The sequence below is a fragment of the Aulonocara sp. 'chitande type north' Nkhata Bay genome, linkage group LG15 (assembly GCF_057382095.1).
Source record: "Aulonocara sp. 'chitande type north' Nkhata Bay isolate Kocher_YH1m ecotype deep benthic linkage group LG15, A_spYH_male_GT1.1, whole genome shotgun sequence".
NCBI lineage: Eukaryota > Metazoa > Chordata > Actinopteri > Cichliformes > Cichlidae > Aulonocara > Aulonocara sp. 'chitande type north' Nkhata Bay.
In genome coordinates, this window is record NC_141358.1 from 3,376,125 (window position 1) to 3,381,958 (window position 5,834).

Below are 5,834 nucleotides of genomic sequence, written 5' to 3' on the forward strand. Positions count from 1 at the left end.
TAGTAAGAGATTAATCCATGGGACATGGCGGCTGGGAACATTTGGTTCTTAGCCAAACTTAGACAGACCCAGTATTGGGATGGGAAGAGCAGCCTGCTGCTTTCCACTGATTTTGCGCCTCCTCCTTGTGTTTTAGAAAATAAATTCAGACTTGCAAGGCAGTTTTGTTTGTTCACATAACACACAGCAAGAGGAGGACAAGGCAGGTACATAAGTGAAAAAGGCAAGCATCAAAGCTAGATCCTGCAAGAGCCAGAGCAACTCATTTAACTCAACTTCTCACCACACTGAGTAGGTCAGCGATCTGGTGATGAGTGGAAACCTGAGCTGGGGTTGAATTCTGCAGGTAAGTGATAATGACATACAGATGAGCCTGAAAAACCCATGCCTAATCTAGGAGGTAGAGTATGCACACACTCTGTCTACAAACCTCTTCTACACAATCAGGATCTGAGCAACCAAACTTGATACACAGGTATATCTTGGGCTCTTGAAGGTTCTTATCTATATTGTATAGTAATGAGGTCATTAGGATGCCTAGCAACCATGTCACAATGGTTTAAAAAGGCCTGTTTTTCCACATTGATGCACCTCTAACACCTTATAAAAGTATATAATTTCTATTTCACTGCAGTAACATTCGATCGCATATGATATATAACACAACATGTTGCCTGGTAACCACTTAGCAATGGGCTAAATGACTCATATTTAAATCTTTATGGTTTATGCACTTACACCTTATGAAAACATCTTATCATTTTAATTTCAGCTAATCTCATTTATTTTCACAAAAGTTGAATTACAGATTACTAATAACCACCTTACAATGGTGTTCCCATTTTAAACAAATTACAACTTCTACCACTGATTTTTTTTTTCCCCTTTACATTTCTAAATTTGATTAATTACATCAGTTTCCAACAGCACGAACAATTCATCTATTTTCTTCCCCTTCCGGGGCCAGGTTGCAGGGGCAGCCTAACGAGAGAAACCCAGAATACCCTCCCCTCTCCTCATCCACCTCCTCCAACATCCAGGAAACAATGAGGCGTTCCCAGACCAGCTGAATCTTTCCAGCATGTCCTTCTTCTATCCCAGGGACCCCTCGATGCCAGACACCCTTCAAAGGAAGCTCACTTTTGTCACTTGGATCCATGTTCTCATTCTTTTGGTCACTATACAAAGCTTTGACCATAGATGAACATGGGGATATAAATCAACTATTAAATCATCTTTAGAATAAAGTGCTTGTATTAATGTGTGTGAGTAGGTAAATGAGCCATGTTGTATAAAGTGCTGTATAACAACCAATCCACTTACCTCGTCCCCAGTGATGGGTGGATTGCCCCCCTCGTCCCCAGAATCTGGTTCCTCTACTGAAGACATCCACCTGATCTTCAGTTGGATCCTAGGTAATGATTAGTTGGGAGCTGAGTTAAACCTGTGACCTAGGGTGTCCTGGTGCCACATGCACTTACAGACACCCTTATGTTCAGATATTGTCCTCTTTATAGACAAACTATCATGTGATGAGAAGTCCAATAATAGAACAGCACTGTGGTTCAGATCAGGTAGGCGATTTGCCTCAGGCGTGCACCCAGGCATGGCTCCAGGGTGGGGCCCTGGTAAACTTATTCCAGACTGGGTAATTTTGCCCCTTGATTCCCCCCCCCCCCCCCCATACATAGGAGTGAATTGCTCTTTGTGGTCCCTTACCCAATTTTTCCTGGGAAATCAGAGGCAAAAAGCCCCCCAACAACAAAGCCCCTGGGATCACTGAGACACACAAGCCCCTCAACCACACTAAGGTGTGGAGAACCAGCACAAACAGACCAAACAAAATCAAACATGCTGCAAATCAAACTGACAGCACTATACTTTAAAAAAATAAATAAATAAAATAAACCTTCCTCCTTAGAACAGGTCAAGATAAGACCTTAAATATATAGACTAATACTCGCTCGTGGTTGTAGGAAAAGCAGGTTTAAATGTTTAATGCAGCTATACTGACTCCATCCTAGAAAAGAAATCCATCACTGAATTTTAATTTCTACATGTTTGACAGTGATTATCAATTAAGGCAGACTGCGGCTGACAGTAAGGCACGTTACTAACCTCCAACGATCACAGACATGGGGATACTGAGATGTTGACAGTTATCGTCTTTGAATGAGTGTTCCTTTGCTTTCGGTCTATTATAGTTCTCAAATATTCTACATTAATTTTACCTGCAGGGCTTTAATTTAAACTTGGCATTTAAAATTTTCACGTAGTGTTCTTTCACCGACTCCTGCCTTCCGCCTCAGCTTAAAAACAAAGATGGGTATGTTTTCCCACAGTTTCACATTTAGATGCAGCAGTTGTTTTATTTTCTCTGCTTCATTAAAATAGGCTCAACTTCAGCATTTGCATGGAAACTCATATCTGTGGACCAGTCCCTACAGAGACCTATGAACACACCACATCCTTTTTTCCCCCTCCAATGGGTCAAAGTTAATATTAAGATTAATTAACCCACTTATTAGCAGATAAGATCAGAACACCAAACACTGATCTGAGGTCACTGCAGCTATATTAACACATCATCCATCAGAGCATGAGCTTTACCCGAAAGTCAATTATATCACTCCCATTTCCATCCCCTACGCCCACATGGATAGGAGGTTTGTGTTGCGAGGAAAGAAGATGTTAAGCAGTGAATTGAGACCAAATGAGTCTGCAGGATGGATAAAAGAAGATTTAAGCAAAACAAGAGGGAGGAGGAGAAAGTTTGGGGAAAGAGCAGCCAGCACAGAAGGTGAGGGCAGAGTGAGTGCTGCGGTGGAGAGAGGCAGGTGCAGCTATGGTGTGACAGCGCACACTTAGACTGACAAGAGAAATCATCCAGGCTGTCACTCTGAGCGAGTCAGCTAAGGGAAGGGGAATGGAGGAAATGGAAAGGGTGCGTGTGTTTGTGCGATGACTGTAAGAAGTGGAGTGTCCACAGACGTAGACAGAGATAGATGCATTCTGTTTTAATTTAATTAATTTCTTCGCCATTTTTCATGTGTGACTTATTTGGGTCATGATGCAGCAGTTTTGTTTTTTTTCCCCATGGAAATAATGTCAGATGTTTTCTGAACATCCAACTGGCCCTGATTAGTGCTTGTTTTAAGGATATTTTAAACAGGATGGCTGCAACTGAAATGCCTTAAGTTACAACATCTGATGGCTGCTTATGGCAGGATAATATGCTTTGTCACAAACCTCAAATCATCTTAGATTGTCTCTGACTGGTTCTTAATCATGGCAATAAGGTCATCGTACCACCACAGTCACCAGCTCTCAACAGAATACACACATGCTTTGGGATGTGTTACAGTGGGACAGTTGCATCATGAATACGCAGCCGATTGTCACAACGGTCAGAGGCCGATAGCTAAACTGAAGTCAAATGCAGAGAACCACAGAGATGGCATGTACGTTTTAGTGTTTTATTAAGAAAACAGATTAATTCGTAGCAAAGTGTTACTAGTGATGCGGCTGTGGGTCAGTGAGGGTGAACTGGGAATTGACAGGTGGGACAGGAATGGAGCGGGTGCGACTGGGAAGAGAAAAGTACGTGGTTAGAAAGGTGGCGGGTGCAGGACACTTAGGGAAGGTGAGTATGACTGATATTGCTTACTGATAGCCAGAGTGAGTTTGGCTTTGAGGGAGCGGCAGCGAGAATCTGGGTGAGTATTGAAGAGGGCTGACCTGAGTTCCACTGCGTTCGAGGTGGTGAGCGACAGCTGGAGGGCAGGCAGGTGAGGTTTTCTGTATTTTCCGGAACGCGGAGATAACCTGAGAAAAGCTGAGGTTGAAGGCAAGTGGTGAAGAAGGCCCAGGGAAAATGATGTCATTGACAAACTGGCAGTGAAGCAGAGTCTGAGTGGAGATTAAATCCTCAACCCGATTACCCAGAATCAGCTTCAGGTGTGCAGGACTGCAGGAGCAATGATGGCTCCGCCCAGGGGTGGAGACCAAGGAAACTCAGGTGCCTGATGGAATTTTCCAGATCATGACACTGACAAACGTGCACTAACTGCTATGCTGGACTAAAATCTCAGAGGAATGTTTCCAGCACCTTGGTGAATTTAAGCCAATTCTGACGCATAAGGTCTACTGAAGGGGCCAGTGTATGTATATTAATAATGTTGAACATTTGATAAACTAACACCGTGTCTTATCATCTGTGTGCTCATGATTTATGAGCATACTACGTGAGTTTATTTTTTGTTTTTGTTTCTTAGAGTAACTTTAAACACATATTAGGCACTGAAATTTAATACTGAAATCGACAGACTTCCATATATCACTTTATTAAAGTTGTATTAAGATGCATTAAAAGAAAAGAACACAATCTCATGTTGAACCAGCAGGAAGTCTGCTCCAGATGAATGGCACGAGACATTAAACAGGCTAACTGTGAACACGGAGAGGCATTCTAAAAAGACAGCTCTAATTCAATATTGAACTAATCCATCTGCCCCACGTCACAGATAGCTATCAGGACCACAAACAACCTCACAGACAAACACCGACGTTCATTACTCAGTCTCAAAATCCCTCTTGCTGTGCCTCTTTGGCTTGACGCTGACATATTAAATGTTTCTCGCCTTTTGATTGGCCCACTTTGTTTTGCCTCTCTTTATTGGTTGGTTCCTATTCTGCTGGTGCTTGTTTTTGGGGCTTATCCACAGCTGTAATTATTGATGCAATGATATGACTCCATAGCTTTCTATCAAAGAGCACTGATTGCCAGTTCAGAAGCCGAGGCCAATTTCCTGCTTTCTTGTCAGTGTTCATGCTCATGCCACATAATTAGGCGCTGTGGCTTAAAGGAAAATTATATCAAACGTTTCTCCTCCGCCATTTCAAATCCTCATATTGCACGGGCTGCGTGGATCAATAGCACAGAGGGGAGCACAAAAGTCATGGTTAAAGAAATGCAAATGAAACAGAGTTAGATGTAGCTGCAGTATCGACTCCAGAAGGTAAATCCATGTGTTGACTTTGTGATGGAGTTATACGCTGCACAACAAGGCTGGATGATTTCCTATAGAAGCAAACAATTCAACCTGTAGAGAAAAATATTTCCGGCTAAACAGAAATAACAAAGGGTTTTGATATCGATTTCATTCTCTCTGACGTTTTTTTTCTCCACTCTTTCATCAGCCACCTCTAGTTTATGCTCCATCCACTTAGCATCTCTCCCTTCCTCTTCTTTTTTCCACGTCCTTTTCTGTCCCTTTGGTTTCATCCCACCTTCCCTCCTGCTGTCACACCCTCCCAGTTCTCCCTTGTTTTCCATTCTTCTTTTTATAACCCTCCCCTCTCTGCCTTTGTAATCAGAGCTGTGACTGAGCAGTGTTTACAGGGTCTTCCCAGGGGCCTGCCAGTGTGGCACATTTGCTTTACAACTACTCACCTCACCTCACCCTCCAGTCCCTCTCTTTACTCTGGTCAGATTACAGAGGAAGAGACAGAAAACATTCTCCCTACAAACTCTTCACTCCCACTTTATGCATCCCCGCTCCTCCACCGTCAAACTCTCCCACCCCCTGCTGCACTCTCCAAGCGCTGGCAGACCGGCAGGAGGCCGTCTTATCTTTCTGCTCAAATGGAGCCTCGTCTCTCTAGGCATCGTCGTTGCACAGCAGAGCTTGGTTAGACCATCAGACTGGAACATGATCATTTAACACTGACTAGGTGCACCGGCCTGCTGCGTACAGCGAGGCGAGCTGACAAAGATGCGGCTGCAATCATTTGCGTGCACTTGCGTACAAGTTACTCAGACACCAACTGAAAGA

General features: G+C 43.3%; 1 long non-coding RNA gene across 1 annotated transcript; it reads right to left on the reverse strand.

The window, feature by feature from the left end:
• Nucleotides 1-760: 760 nt before the first annotated feature.
• LOC147312259 (uncharacterized) lies at nt 761-3,880 on the reverse strand. The gene is made up of 3 exons (XR_015125089.1): nt 3,739-3,880; nt 1,324-1,411; nt 761-1,123 (listed from the first exon to the last, which is right to left on the reverse strand). It is a non-coding gene; the product is annotated as an uncharacterized LOC147312259 (long non-coding RNA).
• Nucleotides 3,881-5,834: the final 1,954 nt, after the last annotated feature.